This window comes from Mesocricetus auratus, unplaced genomic scaffold (genome assembly GCF_017639785.1).
Source record: "Mesocricetus auratus isolate SY011 unplaced genomic scaffold, BCM_Maur_2.0 Super-Scaffold_100010, whole genome shotgun sequence".
In the NCBI taxonomy this organism is placed as follows: domain Eukaryota; kingdom Metazoa; phylum Chordata; class Mammalia; order Rodentia; family Cricetidae; genus Mesocricetus; species Mesocricetus auratus.
The window spans coordinates 74,148,849-74,168,306 of NW_024429194.1; the positions used below are offsets into that span (position 1 = coordinate 74,148,849).

At 41.2% G+C, this 19,458-nt stretch overlaps 1 protein-coding gene and 1 non-coding gene across 2 annotated transcripts in view; one reads left to right on the forward strand and one right to left on the reverse strand.

Annotated features, from left to right (window-relative positions):
- The window catches only part of Slc2a13 (solute carrier family 2 member 13), a 266,862-nt gene that overhangs the window by 229,713 nt on the left and 17,691 nt on the right, over positions 1-19,458 (forward strand). The window lies entirely within an intron of this gene.
- On the reverse strand, positions 16,558-16,631 carry Trnak-cuu. Its single transcript has one exon. It is a non-coding gene; the product is annotated as a tRNA-Lys (tRNA).

Sequence of the window (19,458 nt, forward strand, 5' to 3'; positions counted from 1 at the left end):
CCCCTGAATTCACATGTGGAGGCTAGCCCTCGGTGTGGGGGTTTTTGTGAAATGACTGCTGTGCCCAACTAGGAGAGTGCTGGGAAGAGGGTAAGTGCGTGCATGTGTGAGACAGGTTCTCCAGAAGTGTGTGTGGAGAGAGAAGAACTGGGCACATTCCAAAGGAGAGGCTGGGTAGGAGTTGAGAGCAGGCAGAGCCAGCAGCCCCCTGCAAGAATTCCTCGTGCTATCTGAGGTCATAGACCTTTTGAGAAAGTGGAAAGGAAATGCAGCTGTAGGGGCTGGAAGGAGGAGAGGAATGAAAGCCAGTGGTTGGAAGTGACACCACTGGGTGGCTTTTTGTTTGTTTGTTTGTTTGTTTGTTTTAGGAAGACAGATAAGAGGTGTGATAAAGTGATTGTGAGGATGGGAAAGGACCCTAGGGCAGGATCCCAGCTATGTTGGAGAAAGACTAATAGGGAGGTCATACTGGAGAAAGTGGCAAGCTCAGTCTGGGAATTATCTAAGCTCCTGGGAAAGAGTTGCAGGATGGAGGCCCCGTGTAGAGGTGAGTGTTTAAAATGTTGGAGAAGGTGGGACTGACACTCCTTCAAGGTTGGCTTCACAGGGATCTAGAGTTTGTGTGCAGTCTGATGCTGCTGTCTGGGATCCTTGATGTCTTGATAATGCTGTCTGAGACCCCATGGCAGTACCAGGAGAGTCTCACTTTGTGAGCTATGCTTCCAGGCTAAATTTAGAGGCCTGTCTCGGAGGCAAGAAGGCCAGACTGTGCTATCAACCCTAATGATCTACGTAGGCAGCTTGGCACTGAAGAGGGTCCACAAATGGCTTAACATCCCAAGTGCTTCCACTCTGGGACATGAAGAGAGCAAGGTCCCTGGGAGGTCAGGGGGAGTGGATGGAAGGCCCGGGAAAGTGGCTGTGTTAAGAGATCCAAGCTGGTGTTATATCAAGGGTCATGTGTAACAGCTCTTCTTCTGGTCCCCTCAGGACTCATAGCAGGATTTAGCTATGATGAATTGACAAATTCAGATTCTGAGAAACCCTGACATGCCCAAGGAGGTCCTCTGTGGCAAGGTCTCCATAATTAAAGTGAGGTCCCCGTGATGACTAGAATGGCCCCTTGTGCTTAGAGTTCGCATGAGTCAGAGGAACTGACTGTGTTAGGGGGAGCTTTCAAGCTTGAAAGAGAACTTAAAACCCACATGGGGCCAGTTTTTGAAGTGTTAGAACAGTGCTTTGATCTGAAGTGGGTTTCTATGAGCTAATGATAAATGAATTATCTATATACTGACAGAGGATACTCGGGAATGTGGGGTGGGGAGAGCAGATCTTTGTCTAGGGTCTGGTCAAAGAGATGAGTTTTATGATGGTGTGCTGTAACCTGGAATGACCATTTAATCCCTCACTGCCTGAGCGACCTTCTAGGGGGCTTTGCTCTTCTTGGACATACTGTGTCATTTGTATTCCCCGACTTGGAAGTCACTGTTTGGTGTTCACTGAAGCCTCACTCTAATGTGTTTCCTTCCCCTGAGGTCAGAAGTTCTTAGTATGGAGATAGAGATATGAGTATCTGCACCCACACCCACACCTAGACACTCATGCTGCGTGTGTGTTTACATCTGCTATACCTTGTCATAACTTCATACCACAGCAAGCACTCTCTTGTGTCCTTCTGCTGGTAAGTGGGCATTTCTTCTTACACTCTTTTTTCATTGACTACACATGGGTCCAGTGCCCTCTGGTTTTCAGCTCTTATTTCCCCACAGGACAGTCTGTGCAGCCCATGTGTCTCTGCACAGCAGAAATGTAGAGGCTTTTCTAAGGTCATATCAAACTAAAAAAGCTATTTCATCCTTCTAAATACAAGGGTCTATGTAGCCACACTGGTTGCAAATTTATTAAACTGCCCCTGCTTCCCTGACCAGCTAACAGTACCTAGCCCCTTAGGCTTTCTCTATCATATTACCTTTAGAATATAAACTCTGTGTGAGTGGGGACTTCTGTACTGTTCACTGTTGTAGTGTTGGAATGGTAATTGGATCAATAGTTACTCTGTCTTAAAGATAATCCTTTATTTTCAACATAGAAATTTACTTTGAGGAGAAAAACATTCTAGAATGACTTGCATTACCTATAAATCAAGAACATTCTAAGCATTTTTATGTGTGTGTATATTTTTAAATGCACTCAGAATGGCAAAAGGTTAACTCAGAAGCAAGAAAAATATCCTTCCTGTTAGATGCTTGAAGATAGATTATGGGGCCAAAAGTAGACCTTATTTTTATTTTTATTAGTGTCACTATTATATATGTGTGTATGTGTGTATGTATAAATGTGTGTGTGTGTGTGTGTGTGTGTGTGTGTGTGGTGATGCTGCTTACTTGAAAAAACCATTGTTATTGTGTAGATTCTTAAGAACACAAAGGTAGACTTTTGCTGGTAACTATGAAGTATGACTTTATTTTATTATTGGGTAGAGCTTATGGCTCAGCATATGGACTTCACAAGTATAACATGAAAAATAAAACCCCAAAGATAAATATTGGGGTTTAAACTGATGGTCAAATAAGCAAAGCAACCAAACCAGTAGCTCTTACCTTTACCCAGGCTGAAGCAACCCCGCCTTTGATGTGACTGGAGACTAATTGCCCAAATGTGGCTGGAGACCAAAATACCCCATACTGAATAGCTGTTCCTTATTGTAATTTAAGAAAAGTGGTGGGCTAGAGAAAGACACCATGCAGCAGGGTTCAAGCAAAGGGGTTTTTATAAAGGAAGGAGGTCATAAAAAGGGGAAAGGGAAGAGGGGAGACCAACCTCCGGAGACAGGAGCAGCAGGAGAGATGAGAGAGGGGGAGAGAGAGGAAGGTAGAGAGAAAGAGGGAGATGGAAAGAGAGAGGAACAAACAGAGACAGAGAGAGAGACAGAGAGAGAGACAGAGGATTGGAAGTGGTCAGGGCCCTTTTAAAAGGGAATGTAGTGGTTGCAAATGAGGATGTATCCTGTCAGAACCCCAAGACACCAGGCCAGTACAGGTGCCTGAATACCAACACTCCTATTTTATATACTTCAAGTGCTGGGGTTAAAGGCATGTGATCCCAAGTACTTGGATCACCTTAGCATGAACTGTTTCTCTTTTAGACTGGATTATTTTCATGTAGCTCAGTGTAGCCTTGAACTAACAGATCCATCTGCCTGTCTCCTCAGTCCTGGGATTAAAGGAGTATCCCACCATTGCCTGGCTCTATGGCTAGCTAGCATGGTTGCTGGGATTAAAGGTGTATATCACCACAGCCTGACCTCTATGGCTTGTGACTAGTTTTGCATTCTGAACCCTCAGGCAAGCTTTATTAAGTCATAAATAATATATCACCACACACAGGTTTTCTTACCTTGAAAATGTTGGTGATATTGACTTTTGTCATCAGAGTGCTCTATGGGGGCTGGATGTCACCATCCTTCACTCAAGGACAGTCAGCCAGGAATGATTTAAAAAAAAAGTTCTAAATATCAGAAGAAGTGTTTAAATTCTCAGTTTTCTGGAGGGTTCCCTGTATTTAGGTAAATTCCAAACTTCATCAGAAAGCATAGAAAAATAATTGTGAATATGTACAATACGTACACTTCTCATAAGCAAGGAATTAGTTTAAATAATTTATGATTTATTTGGTTAATGTACATTTTTTCAATTATAGTTACATTAGTCAATTAACCAATTGAGATCTACACACCAACGATGATTAAAAGGTGGTAGTAGGCTGCCAGGTCTGTTTCTTACTACACAGCTCCCTTTCAAACTTAACTTTAGTGTATGATTTTCAGTAACATTTTTATTTAGTCTTTGAAAGTTTCTTGCATGTGTGCAATGTATCTTAATCCATAACCACTCTCCACCCCTCACCTCCAACTGCCCTCCATAACAATTCCAACACATCTCCCTCCAAGCTTTAAGTCCCTCTTTTGAACTGTTTTGTTATGTTTTTAACCCACTCCTTTCAATTACTGCTGCCCCTATGCCTGAGGATATGAGGTTATCCACTGAGGCAGGGACAACCTAGCAGCGGCCACCTTAACCACCCAAGAAAAGAGACACCTGGATGGACGTGGAAAAAAAGCTATACTGAGTGAGGTGTCACAGGCCAGGAAAGACAAGCACTGCACGTTCTATGTCAACTGAGGGTCCTAGCTTCATTGTTTTCTTTTGTCTGTTCAACCTAGAGTACATTGGAAGCCAAGAAACTGGAATCAGGCTATTAGGAGTAGTGGGGGACATGTTACAGAAGGAAGGATAGTAGAATACAGATGCAACGAAAGGAGAATTGGGAATATGCTTCAGGAAAAAAAGATTCAAGCTGGTGGTGGAATGATGATGATAGGCAGAAAAGAGAGTGAGGGGCAGAGATAAGCAAAATGAAGTGTACATGAAGGACCATACGGGAATCTATGATCTTGTAACCAAGTAAAAAAATAGGAACAGGAAGTAGAACACATGAAAAATGGGGGGGGCTACGCTAGAGGTTACAGGTTTAAGTGATGATGGGAGGAGAGGGATGTGGAAGAAAAGAAACGGGTGAGTTACCAAAACTAAGGTTGCATAAAGAGCTTTATAAAGAGACACTAGATTTTAAGTCAACTAAAAATTAATTTAACAGCAAAAGGAGTTTGAACAGAAGCGCCCTGCATGGGTGAATAAAGCTGCTCCTGTAAAAGATGAGGTATTCCAATATTTTAAAATTCTGTTCTGACTATATTAAGCTTCATAGCGATATGACAGACAGAATACAAGGAGTCTTAGCAGAAGCATGGGTATTATAGCTGTGACTGTTAATGCTGCCTCAGGCTTACAAAATGCAAATGTGTTCTGGCCACCTTGAAGTTTTGTCTTTCCAGTCTAGTACCAAAGTGAGTGTATCTGCTTCTGGATCCTGACAGTGTGTCTACCTCTCATTTTTTTTTCATTTTGGTAGAACTTGAACATGAGCTGCTTTTAATGGTAACTGTTAACTCTTCAAATTATCAGCCTTTAGCCATAGCAAAGTTTCCCCTCTGTGCCATCATTAAGCTCTATCCATTTGTGTTAATCTGTGATTTTGTTGCTGTAGTCTACCAGTGTGTTTTCTGGTTATCTGCATTAGCTAGATCAATGGTAAAATGCCCCAGTTACAAACGTCCTTGAAGATGCGTTAGTCTAAGGATCGTGAATATGACTTCAGTAGTTTGCTTCGCTTGATGTGAAAAAACATTTCTGACCAAAAGCAGTTTAGGAAGGAAAGGGTTTATTCTCGTCATACTTCCATATCACAGTCTACCATTGAGTGAAGTCAGGGCAGAAATGCAAGGCCTCAATCTAGTGGGAGCTGCATAAGGATGTGACAATTACACAGTGGGGCCATTGGCAACCACTTAAAGGCTGACTTCCACAGGCCACAGTGAAAAGCTTTAGTCTTTTCAAGCAAGACAACTGCTTCTCTGGTGAGGTGGAAGAGACATGTAAGCCAACAGTTGTTGCTGAGTGTCTGTGATGTGTCAGTTTGTACAGTGTGATATAGTTAGACCGTGTACTTAGGTTTGCCCTTTTTCAGAATAAAGTTTCAAGAATGAGACCACAAAAGGAGTGAGGTGGTCTTCCCGACCTGTGAGAAACAAACTGAAATGCTTAGCTGCCTCAAAAGAGACTGGCTACTGGATTCTCTCCTCACACTGTCAAATCACCACTGCTACAGTATTTCCATATTTCTGTGATTCGTGTAAAAAAATAAATAAAACACAGCTCTTCTGGAAGTTTGCTACACTTTAAATAAAAATAATATTGAGCTAAGACTAGAAAATAGCATTATAGTTATAATTATAGCTCAGGAAATGTAGAGCAGTAATCCAAAGTAAATTTGGTGTGTGTTGGAAATGTTAGTACTTTACAATGTACTTAAAGATAATTATAACATTGTTGCTCATCAGTTAAAGATGCAGGGAAATCTGGAGGCTGTCTTCACTTGGCTTGATGATATGTAATAGGTTTATAGCAGCAGAATTTATGTAAGTAGTAAAGGGGATTATCTCCACTACCCAGTGTTTATTGTTTTACCCTAGGCAAAGCTATTTGTTTTCAGTTTTTAAATATGATCAGAAAGCACTACTTGATTTACTTTAAAAAAATATTAGTCATTCATATTTCTAAAGAATTCTCTATTCAAGTATATATATATACTATATGTATACACACACACACACATATATATAGTATTAATATATTCTGATCATGCTTTTCCCTTTCCCTAATTCCTCCCAGATCCACCCTACCTCCTTACTCTCACCCACCCAACTTTGGGCCTTTCCTTTTTGTCTCTCTTTAAAAAACAAACAAAAGCAAAAAAACAAATAAACACGAAACCTGAAAGCAAAATAAATAAGCAAAAGATTCATAAGACAGAAAATGTCCAAACAAAGCAATATGAAACCAAAGAATCTACAAAAATACCATTGCATTTATCTTGTGGGGACCATATACTCCTGGGTGTAGGGCTTGCTCTGAGGTGTGGTTGAAATACCCAATGAGACTCTATTGTAGAAAACTAATTTTTGTTTTGCAAGCAGATATTAATTGCAGATAGTTTCTTGATTAGGGTTGTGAACCCACGTCCACTTCTCCCTCTCCATACTGGAACCCAGTCTTGCTTGAACATGTCCCAACCCTGTGTGTGCCATCACAGTCTCTGTGAGTTTATGTGCCCATTAATCCTGTTGTGTCTGGAAGATGCTGATTCTTGGACTCAGACATTACCTCTTGCTCTTACAGTCTTTCTGCACCTTCTTCCACATAGCCCTCTGAGCCCTGAGAAGAAGGGTTTGATGGAAGACATAATATTTAAGATTGAGTGCTCCAAAGCTATCACTTTCTTTACGTTGTCTAGTTGTGAGTTTGTTCCCATCTACAGCAAGAAGCTTCTCTGATGATGGCTGAATTAGGCACCGATCTGAGGCACTTACCTGTGAGTATAGCAGAATATCATTAGGAGTAATTTTTTGCTATGTTCCTTTAACAGAACAATGGCATTTGGTTTTCCACTAGGCCCAGGGCCTTTCGAAATTAGGTTCTTGACCACCTAGCAGAGCAGGTGTGGGCTCCATCTCATGGGAAGGGCCTTAAATCCAATCAAAGAGTGGTTGGTTACTCCTACACATTTGTGCCACTATTGCCCATTATATTACATAGGCAGGTCACTGTTGTAGGGCTCAGGATTTGTAGCTGAGTTCATACTTAAGGTGCTTGATCCATTTGGAGTTGCGTTCTGTGCAGGGTGATAAGTATGAATCTTGTTTGACTTCTTCTACATGCAGTCATCCAGTTTGATGATGAGTACTATTTGTTGAAGATGCTGTCTTTTCTCCAGTGTGTAGTTCTAACTTCTTTGTTAAAACTCGGGTGTCCATAGGTATTTGAACTTATTTCTGGTTATTTAATGCAACTCCAATGATCACTGTGTCTGTTTTATGCCAGTACATGGTATTTTTATTACTATAGCTCAGTAATACAATTGAAGTTTGCAATGATGATGCCTCCAGCAGTTTTTGTTTTGTTTTGCTTTTTTAATTTGTGTTTGGTTTAGCTGTCCTGGAGTGTGTAAGGATAAAAATGAAAGTCGAAGTGGGTACCTTTCAGCGAGTTCTGCCAAGGTATGTCACTTAACCAACACGCCACACACAACAGAGTTAGTGCAAGGGGTTTATTGGAGTGGGGGCAGGGTGAGAGAAAGAGCGAAAGGACATGTTGGAGTGGGGACATGAGAGAGGCAGCAGATGACAGAGAGACAAGAGGGGTAAGGGAGGAGCAGGAGGCAAGAGAGGAGAAAGAGGCAAGAGAGAAAACAGTCCAGAGAGACAAGAGAAGTAAGAGAGGAAAGAGGAGGCAAAAAGAGTGACCTGTGCCTGGCTGGCACATTTAAGGGGTGAATGTGTCGCACAGCTAACGGAGGAAAGGCAGCTGATGACACAGGTGATGACATAACTGCTTTGGTGGCAGAGGCAGGCTGCTACTGCTGTGGAAACTGTGTGTGTGTGTGTGTGTGTCTGTGTGTCTGTGTGTATCTGTGTGTCTGTGTGTGTGTGTGAGTGAGTGAGAGAGAGAGAAAGGGAGGGAGGGAGGAAGGGAGAGAGAGATTGAGTTTCTATATGACGCTGAAAATTGTGGTAATTTTAAGTTTCTGTGAATAATTGTGTTGTAATTTTTATGAAGAATATGTTGAGTTGTAGATTGATTTCGCTGGGATGGCCATTTTCACAATATTAATTCTATTGATCCATGAATATAATGTCTTCTTATTTTCTTTCTTCAATGTCTGAAAGTTTTTGTTTTACAAATACTTTACTTGTATGGCTAAAGAAAGTACTCTTAATGTAAAACTGTTAAGAGTAACATAAGTTATCTTCCTACTGGATGTATGTCAATGCATTTCAGAAGGGTCAACAATAAACTGCCCACTTCTAAAACTATATTATACAGAAATAACTAGAAAGGAAATCAAATACATATTTGTGACCACACTAATATTGAAATTGATGGGCAAACTCTGCTATGGGCAGAATTAAAGAGCTAGCACTGCTTTCTGACTATGATAGGCTGCATCCACATTAACTCTTCTAACTGAAAGACCAGTCTGAATATAGACAGTTCTTAGCTGTGTAGTATTCTAGAGTTTTAGTGGCTGTGGGCTCCATAATTTCAGGAGGTAGTTTTTCTTTTGGTTTTTCTAGCAGTTTCTGAGTACCAATCATCAGCCAGCTTAGTATGAAAAACCATTGCTATTGTATGGGAACGGGAAAGGGGTCTAGGGCTCATGAATCACTACATTCTTGTACTTGGGCAAAACTCCTCTGATGGAATTGACAGCTCTCCATATTACACGAATAGCAAAACTTACATTGTGTGCTTGGGGAAGTTTATGTTTCTTTCTAACAATATGAAAATATAAACTAGGTCGCAAGGGTATCCATTCACCTGACATCAAGATTCATTCCTTTATTCATGACACTTGCTATTTATTTGTTTTCAGGTAAAAGCATATCATTCAGAAGGTGTTTACATTACCAAGTAGAAGTAAGGGTGAGGGAATTCACAGTTACAGAAAAGCATGTTTTGGTCACCAAAGAGAAGGTTGAGAAAGGAAAGAGTAAGATTAGTATGGTGCATTCCTGAAATAAGTAGGGAAAGTGAGTTGGTATTAAAAATCCAGAGGGTAAATCCATCTCCTGGACACTCTACACATTCAGATATGCCAATCCCGCTTCAGATCTTACCCTAATTATTGTAATTGATATCTAGTTTGCAATAAATGATTGCTCAATGTTTATTTCACTTATTCTATTTTTTCATTCTCACACGTTGGATAAAATATAGATTTATTTATTGAAAAGGAAATTTCTCGATGTCACTACTTTCAACATCTGCTTTGGACTACAAAAATGTATGACAGTGTGTACTACCAATAAAGGACAGTTTGCATTCCTGTTCATTTTGTCCTTACAGTGAGTTGCTGGGAGGTAAAATAAGATTCTATTACTTTGTCAAGTAGGAAAATTATGAATTTGGACTAAGAGGGACAGCTGGGGTGGCATAGTCTATCAAGCAGGAGTTTGGTATGACATTCAATCCTTAGCATTCCTGACAAGAGAGAGAAAGAAAAAAGAAAATGACAAGTTAATTTTAAATTGTCTACTGAGAGACCAAGTGTGTATGTATTGTTTAAATACAATGTAGTGCACTCCAGGTTATGGGTAAGCCACACAGATAATGGCATAGAGAGGAGTGTGGCACGAATTCTAATTGTTTTTAATAATAAAAACTTGGAGTCAGCTATCGGGGGGTAAAAGCTAAAGGATCAGAGTTGCAAGATGGCCAGTCACTAGTGTTCTTACCTCTAACAATGCTCAGACCAAAGGGCTGATCCTGTCCTCAGACTGCCTCCTCAGACTGCATCTTCAGAATGACCTCTCAGACTGCAATGACCTCCTGTCTCCTCCCACCTAATATTCCTTTTTCTGCCCAGTCATATCAGTCCTTTCTCCACCTCTCTAGTGTTGGAATTAAACATGTGTGACTCCAAGTGCTAAAATCACCTTTGTGTGAGCTCTGTTCTATTTTAGACTGCATCAATTTTGTGTAACCCATGGTAACCTTGAACTAATAGAGATCTATCTCCCTCTGTCTCCTGATTGCTGGATTAAAGGCATGCTCCACTATTGACTAACCTCTATGGCTAACTAGTGTGACTAGCTTTGCACTCTGATCTTCATGCAAGCTTTATTTGTTATAGCATAAACAAAATATCACCACAGAGGAAGGAGGTGGGTCCATCCAAGGTGTATGGACATCTCACCCAATAAATTTGGGGTTATTTATAGGAGGCTAGCTTGGCTAATAGGTGTGACATGATATGCTCCAGACCAGCAAGAGATCAGAAGGACGAATGGACAATGAATTAGTTACTTTCCTCACTGCTCTGACAAAGCAACTTAAGGAAGGAAGGGCATCTTTAGGCTTACAGTTTGAGGGTTCAGTCCATCATAGCGACAGCAGTAGCATGGTGTAGCTGGGCACATTGCACCCACAGTCAGGAAGCAGAACGATGAATGCTACTATGCCACTCTCTTTCTCCTCTTTATTCAGTTTAAGACTCCAGCCTGTGGAACTGTGCCACACACAATCAGGTAGGCCTTCCTTTTTCAATTAAAACCTTTCTGGAACACAGCCAGAAGTGTGTTTCTATGGCAATTCTAAATCCAGTCAGGTTGGCAATGAAGATTAACCGTTAGAGGTAGATTTTGATACATCTGTTAATACTATTTCGAAAACTCGAGCTAAGTCTTCTTAGTCTGTCTCATCATTGACAATCAGTGTGGTGTCTCATAGTGTCTATGAACCAGGAGGGAATCATAAGTAAAATGCTTGCCTATGAAGCTACTGTGTTTACCCTCTAGTAAACTGAGATGGAAATGTCACCATGCTGTACAGTTGATGGCTTCATGACATTGACTTTCCGTCTGCTCATCACTGAAAATTCTTATATCACTAACTAACGATGATCTTTATACTTGAAATAATTTCTGAGACTTTCTAGGCACTTAAGTAACTTCTGGAGGAATATATATATTTTAATCCCTTATTGACATGACTACATTGAGGAAATCATTATATAACGTCATGTTTTAACCCATTATTAGAAACTGCCAGGCAGCACCCTGTTATTACATTTGAATGGCTGTTCTACTTGTAGCACATCAGCTACCTCAAATGAATTTTCTAGTTATTTAAGTCATTATGTGATATTTCCAGCTCCTATAAGCACCCTTGCTGTTCTAATTATGGACTTGAGTTTAGGATCAGAATTGATCCTGAGTCAGAAGATTGTGTGGAGGACAAACCCGGGTCTGTTGGCAGCCTCTCATTTTACCTCACGCTCCACTTTTAACTAATGATGTGCATTATTTCCTGTTGGTGTAGAAAGAATGCTAACTTGGGAGGTCTAAGACAGTTTTCATCCCATTCCTGTGTCCATTTGAATTCTGCAAAAATAAACCACTCTCAAAAGAGGTTTCCATACATACCTAAGCTAGAGATAATTATGTTGAAAGAGAAAAAGGACGTAGAATGGGTTTCAAATGTCCCTGTTGTATAATTTGGGAAAGTCATTATTAAATAATACAAAAAATAAAGCACTTTTCTCATATACAAAGGGGTAGCCATGGTGCTATAGTTTTAAATTATTATGGATAAATGAATCTGTGTGTATGACAATGGTATATATCCATATATAAAGACTATATATATATTCATAATACAACTCATATGTACAATTATCAGTCAGTTCTAGCAAGTGAGGATTCAATTTAATCAAGGCCATTTCTGTTGGGAGCACAGCTCTCCTAAGGAAGCCATTAAGACACATTTGATGGAAAACAGCTGTAGAATGGAATTAAAAACGGAATCTTAAAACTCCCAAAGTATCCCATTGTTTACATCAAGTCAGCCTACAGAGGTAAATTAGCTTGCATTCATCCCATGCACGTGCAGAGAGAAATGCACCAGAGGTGCCATGCAGGCCCTGTTTGCAGTGGAAGGAAACGGATCAAGGTGCCCGTGTGGCTTAAGATAGTGCAGATGATCTGTGCAGTAGCTGTGGAAGAACTCCTATGCTGCCAGTACAGTTTCCGTTAAACAAATGGCTTGCTGTCCCCTCAGACGCTCACTGTATGGTGGAGGAAAATATTAGGTGGACCCAGACTGGCTTAGTGGGAACTAATGAAAGTATCTTAATTGACAAGCGTCTAAGCAATGGACTTTGTGCAGTATGGCCTAGGAAGCCGAAGGAAGGAAGAGAGAAGGTAGCAGACATTGCATCCTTACTGGAGTTAACTATTATCATTTATTGAGGGTCATCAAATTCCCAAAGAACACAGCGTAGTGACAGTTTGGTTAGGAGCATGAGTCTCTGTGGAAAACCCTCAGATCTCTCAACTGGAACTGGGGAATGTTGTTACGCATTGCCACGTAAGATCCCTGACACAGCACACCACGCAAGAGCTATCTAAACCCTGCTCCAGACGAATAATATCAGCCCTGATAAGACCTGTTGTTAATTTCATCTATTTATGTGTTGTTTTGGCTTTAAATGATTTGAGTTGCTAAACTGTTACTGATGTCAATGAATTGTTAAATCAATGATGACTAATATACTTGACTGTAAATTCAATGCCTTTCTTCATTTTTTCATTCAGTTTTCCTGCTGAATAAATGCATACATTTTACCAAGCATTAGATATTGTTCAAGGTACCGGAACAATGGGTAGCAAACATTGTATCTGTAGGAAGGCCCCATTTAGCATCATTGGCAGAGGCCCAGGAAATCTCAAATTGCTAAGGCTTCCAGAAAATGTATATGTATCAGTTTTGGGGTTTAGTTCTCAGCTTCAGTGTTTCATAATGAAGACTGTAAATGTTTGAAATACCATTGGTATTAGGAAAGTAGAGTATACAGGAAGCCAGATCCAGGGCATAAGCAATGTGCACTTTCGTCTCAGCTACAGAATGGGATGCCTTCCAGCAAGATGCTCTCAGTCACAGGATCTGGCAAAAATGGTACATTAGAGCCCCCTAGCCCCTACACTGGATGCCAGCAGAGGGCAGTGCTGTAGAAGATTATTTTGAATTAAGCCTGTGCTCTGAGGTTCTGGGCAAATCAGTCAAACCCAGGGGACATCGTTTTCATTATTGTAAAGTGATTGTGCCAGATGTAGTGTTCTAATTTGCCTTTTTGTGCTGTAGATTTCTGGTTTTATTTGATGACCTATCTAATTAAACCCACTATATTTCTCATGACTCATAGATCTCATAATGTATAAGTGTACTTGAGGTTGTTATCTGGGGAACAGGATGACCCAGGGGGATTGAACCCAGGCTTCTTATGTGCCTGTTATATCACAGAGCTCAACCCTCGGCCCCACAGTTCTTTTCACTAAACTTGTCTTACCTCAGTTGAAATGGTCATGAGTACTTTCACTTAGCTTTTTTTGTATGGCTGGTTGACCATGGCAAGAAACAAAAGGACAGGGGAATTAAGGAAAGAGAACCTTGGAACTGAATTAAAGAAATAGGTTGCTTTTCCTAAGTAGCAAGAAAATGGATTCTGAATGATTCTCAAGGGACTTCCGGAACAGATGAGTAGTGGGGTGCAGCAAAGCTGGGACAAGTAGAGCACCTCCAAGGGTAACCTGAAACCACCATATCTTAAAAGAAACAAACTTTATGTTAAAAAAAAACATATCAGTCTAAGCAGAAGTAACACAGCCTTGCTAAGCAGTAGCCCCAGAAAGGTTATATGATGGTTGCATATTGAGCATGTGGAAAAATAAATACAAAAGATAATTTTAAAGGAATCCAGTGATGAAATAAAGGAAAACAATGTGAGGTCACAATCATGGCTACTAGCAGTGTAAAAAGATAATGAAGACAATAAGACATAAAGAATGGTTATAGCTACTGATAGGCTTATGGATAGGGCTTGTCTTTGTCTTCAGGTATTTAAGAAATCATTTTCTCTACACCATGTGTATCCTGCAGGTCTTGGTTTCCTCATTCTTGGCAATTAAATAAATGGAAGAATATGGAGATAGTATGGACCTCTTGAACCTCATTGCCCATTGTTTTCCCCTTGGGAGATGGGTTTTGCACACAGGCAGAGGTTACCTAAGGTGCTAGAGGTGTCTCCTTTTGACCACCTTTTGTATAATCCTCTATCCTGGCAGAGGACCATGGAAGCCTAACATAAGGTAATTTCAAACCATTCCCTTTGATTTTCCAAAACTGGGTCCAGCTGCAGACTGGTACAGTCTAAGCATCAGTGCTTTGACCATCACTAAGTTTGTAATAGAGCCAGATGGAGTTACAGTAATAATATTTTCCTCTTGATTTTATGTTCTCAGGACCCAACACTTTCCAATTCTTAAGGATGTAGTATAGTGCAGCATTTGAGCAAACTGAAGATAAATTCCCCATGATTCTAAAGGGAGATAAAAGAAAGGGACCTTGGGGAAGAAGGTGTCCCTCTTGCCCACATGCAGAGTCCTACAAATATTCTAATAGCGCTGGGGTGTTCCCTCTTCTACCACACTACCAGGCATCTCTGGTGGTCCTCTGGGTGCAGCCTATAGTAGGGTAACCAACACTAAATTGAGCTCCTGGTGCTTCTGGGCTTTCTCCCCCCTCCCCACTGGGGTTTGAACCAACCATTTGTGCTGCTCAATACTGGGCTATAAGTCCCTATAATGAGCATCTCAGAACTTATTTCTTTGACCTCAGTGAAGCAATACCTCTGCCTCGAGTATCCTCAAAAGAAAGAGTGAGTTTTTGGGTTGCAGATCCAGGGAACAGGCTTGCTTACATGATAGCTCTAGCCCTCTTATCCAGGTTGCCATCCTGATTAAAGAGAAAATAAGCAGCTTTATCTTATGGTGTTTACTTATTTTTTAGTAATCACATGCTCGGGGGAATGTCTTACCACCTATTAAGATTAAACCATGCCTTCAGGCATGGAACTGTCTACAATAAACAAAGAAAAGATGAGAGTGTGTAGGATGTGCAAGCCGGAAGGAAACAATGCATGGGAACAAGGGGATCAAGAGATTGTGGTGGAAAGTCACTAGCGTGGTGACCTGACCTACCAGATAATGTGCATACCTGTACAACTCCTAGACAGCTGTTAACCTAGTCTCCCGCCCCACAAGCTAGGCATTGCCTTGCCATCTCATTCTTCAGCATCTGGGCCCATTAGACTGTAACTTCAGACTTTCAAGCCCTGTCCTCACCAGGGATGGTCTAGGTCCCTGGCAAGAGGAACACACAAAACCACTGAGCGTCAGGATCCTGGGGTAAAGTGGGCCCCTGCATTGCATCAGCACGTCCCACTCAGCACCTCTTCCTGATCTTGGATACAGTCCTCCCTCCCTTTTGGCCATGGGTCTCACTGAGACATGGGTGAGGCCTGAAAGCAGGAGTGTCTCACAGAGAGTATCTTGGTGCACAAAGGGCTTGGGCATGAGCTGTCTTCCTATATTCTGTGCATTTGGTTCTCATATTTAGAGTGTAATGACTACTGACATAAATCGCTAATGCTGCTATTTGTATATAAAGCTAAATTAAATGAAGAAAATTAAAGCTTTTTAGCTCCAAGTCCCTAATGCTTTGAATCTTTACCCATCGATTTAATTTAGCTCAGGAATTCTAAAGTTCTTCCTTTTAATAGAGAGGAAAGTAGTTAAAGAAAGACTGTCATCTTTTCCCCAACTTGCCTTTATGTAACAATCCTATGCAAGAAAAGCACAAAACCAAGTACAATGAGGGCAGGTGAGGCAATAGGGAGTCCTTTATGCTCTCTTTAACATGGTCGTGGCTGAGGGGCTCATACTGTGTTCATCTGTAGCTCTGTTTAAAGGCTGTGCAGTTGCTGTTAACATTTGGGTTCTTTCTTTTGTTTTTTGTTTTCATATGAGGTTACTAAATAGTGACTAGAGTTAGTAGGAAATAATCAGTCACTTTTGGAACAATAACTTTTCCTAGTTCGTCTGATGGGATACTCAAAAGTTGGGATTGCTTCTGAAAGCCGTGGGAGCCTGGGGAGATGATTCTATGGTTAAGAGCTGTCTTGCTTATTTTTCTATTGCTGTGACCAAGCAGCGTGACCAAGGCAACTTACAAAAACAAAACAAACAAACAAAAAACAGCTTATTGGTATTTGAGGTGTGGTGATAGCTTGGTTGCACAAATAAAGCCTGTCTGAAGGTCAGAGAATGGAGTTTGCCACTAGCTAACCATAGAGATCTGGAAGTCTGTACAGAATATAAACAGGGAGAAACAGGAACTTGCTCTTTGTCTGCTGAGATGCTAAGGAGGTAAGGTGTGGCTGTGGCTTGCTCCTTCTCTCTGATCTTTCAGCATTTTCTTCTATATCTGACTCTGGGTGCATTTTTATTATCCAGACCAATTGAGAACTCCATTTATATCTTGGCAGCCAACGTGGGGTTCCAACCCACAACACTGAGATTAAGAGTCTCATGCTCTACCAACTGAGCTAGCCAGGCTTTCTCTCTCCTCTTTCTTTCCTCTCTCAAGCCTACACATATTTTTAAACATACTGTATATCATTTAGAGGTTTTGTTCTTCTGAATCTGCCTTTATTTTATATCTCTGTCTTTTTCTGACCACATGAATCTTTAATCTGCTAAACAGCTTGGCTAAAATTTAAGTGGCAGCTGGCCCCACCCTATTCCTTGGCTTTCTGAGAGCAGTTTCATGGCAGAGTACTGGTGGGAGCTATCTTATTGCCACAACCCTGTGGAGTTTCTAGGTTCATGCATCACCAAGAAGCATACCACCGGCTGCTTATAAATACCATTTAATTGTTTGGTAGCAGGGCCTCTTAAAAGAGCCTTGCGGTTTTTGCTACTAACACTGAGTCAGGAAGCTTCTCTCAAAGAGCTGCAAGCCACTGCTTGCCTCTAGCAAACAGAGCCCACCTGAGAAAATTCTGCTACCCAGAAGCCTTGCTTGACTTTGTTCTTTTGTTTTTAGGATTCCTTTTTAAGCATTTGTCAGGTTTTATGTGGAAATTCTTGCCTCACACTGGGGGTGCCATTTGTTGACAGAATTTCTGTCCTGCCCTGTCCCATAGCCTGTTAGTCCCAAATAAGCACACAGAGTTTTATATATTAATTGTAAACTGTTTGGCCAATGGCTCAGACTACTTATTGGATAGCTCTCTCTTAATTATTAACCCATTTCTATTAGACTATGTATTGCCATGAGGCTGTGGCTTGCCCAAAATGCTCTGGCATATTACCCTTCAGCAGTTACATGGTGTCTCTCCCAAGACTTTCTCTATTCCTGTTCCCAGCATTCCTAATCTGGTAGCCCCACCTATGTTTCTTGCCTGGCTACTGGGCAATCAGCATTTATTCACCAACCAATAAGAGAAACATATATTCACAGCATATAGGACATCCCCCATCATTGAGGCTTATGGTTCCAGAGGGTGAGTCCAAGATGGTAATAGTGGGAAACATGGTAGCAAGGAAACAAATGTGGTGTTAGAGGAGTAGCTAAGAGTTCACATTTGATTCACAAACACAAGACAGAAAGGGATACTGGGAAATGGTGTGGGCTTGAAACTTCAAAGCCTGCCCACCATGACATACCGCCTCCAACAAGGCCACACCTCCTAATCCTTCCCAAACAGATACACCAATGAAGATTCAGTATTCAAACACATGAGCCTTGTGGGGGCTATTCTTATTCAAGTCACCACAAGAGCACTTGCTGCTCTTGCAGAAGACCCAAGTTAGGTTCCCATTATCCATGCTGGGAAACTCATGTCTACCTGTCATTCCAGATCCAAGGTCCACAATGCCATCTTCTGGACTCTGTAGGTACCTGAACTAATGTACGAATAACCCTTGACACTGTATGTATATGCATATGTATGTATGTATGTATGTATGTATGTATGTATGTATACATACACATAATTAAAAATGAATCTCAAAGAAATGTGCATTATCACTGTCCTTTGTTTGCTTGGCATTTTGTTTATTTTTTTCTCAGATGAGAATGAATAATGTCTTTTCCTGGGAGACACTCTATGTTCCCCTAGGAACTATTCCATCACCATTTTCAAATTATGTGTCATCTCATCATATATTCCCACAGGTAAAAGAGCTATCCAAGTTAACCTCTAGCTTTGAGGGTTCAGCTTGGTGATCTTGTCCCTAGACTTGCCAGTACTGAGGCAACAATAGACAAAACATGACTTATTCGTGGTGAACAGGAGACAGTTTGTAAAGAAAGTATGTGTAGACAGCCAAGCAGAACAGGAAATGAATCACACAGGCCATAGCAAGTCATTGACAGATGAGTTACTGCTTGCATACCACACTGTATGAGATCCTCTTCCCCAGAAATAGAACTAGAAAGTCATTTCCACGCCTACTGAACACTCTCCTTTGCTGCCCCAAAGTCAGATCCAGGAACTTTTGCTCTTTGGGGAAAAGAGAAAGTTCTAATGGCTTCCAATAATAAAAATGTGAAGTTCTGCTTTTTAAATATATGTTGTGCTTCTTTTCTGCCCCCTTCAGTACAACACACGATTAAATTAAATTGCTGTGATGAATAGGCAGGAAGCTTGCCCTGTGTAGGGGACAGGAGTGTGTTCTCAAGGGTAACTGTAGCCGAGCAGTTGTGCACTGCTTAGCTCCTCTGATGGCTTCTTTGGTTTAAAACCATCTAACAGATTAGGGAGACCACTGTTCCACCTTCAGAGAGGGTTATTAATTTGTAAATGTGGTGTTGAAGGTGTGTGGACTCTGACTAGAGCAAGTAACTATCACTGACTTATTTGGGCTATAACAGGCTTCTGTTTGCTCATTCTGCTAGTGAATACTCATTCTCCCATGGCCAGAATGAGGTGTCACTAATCATTTGTTCTTAATCATTATTTTTAGTTTTCTTACTAAACAGTGGGCTTCATTCTGACATTTTCCCATGTGAGTATTACTGTACACGGCTCATCATCACCTTTTTGTCCTCAGGAGAGGCCTCTACTCTTTGTCCTCCACACTCCCTCTGTGCAACTCACCATCTTTGATTTTTGCACAGGATAGTATGGGCCTGAGCCCCTGAACAGCATGGCTCTACTCTACCCATGTCTGCCTGCCTGTCCTTTTCAGGGGCGTGCAGTGGTGCCAGCAGTGGCTAGGGCTGACCTGCAGGGCAGGGGCACACTGCGCTGTGGTGTTCGGGACACACGTCTTGGTTCTGCAGTTGAAATGTCTAGTGTCTGTGGAGTGAAGGTCAAGAGTGATATCATAGCCTTAGTCATTAGCTTGGCTGCATGCTGCTGAGTGTGTCTATCGGG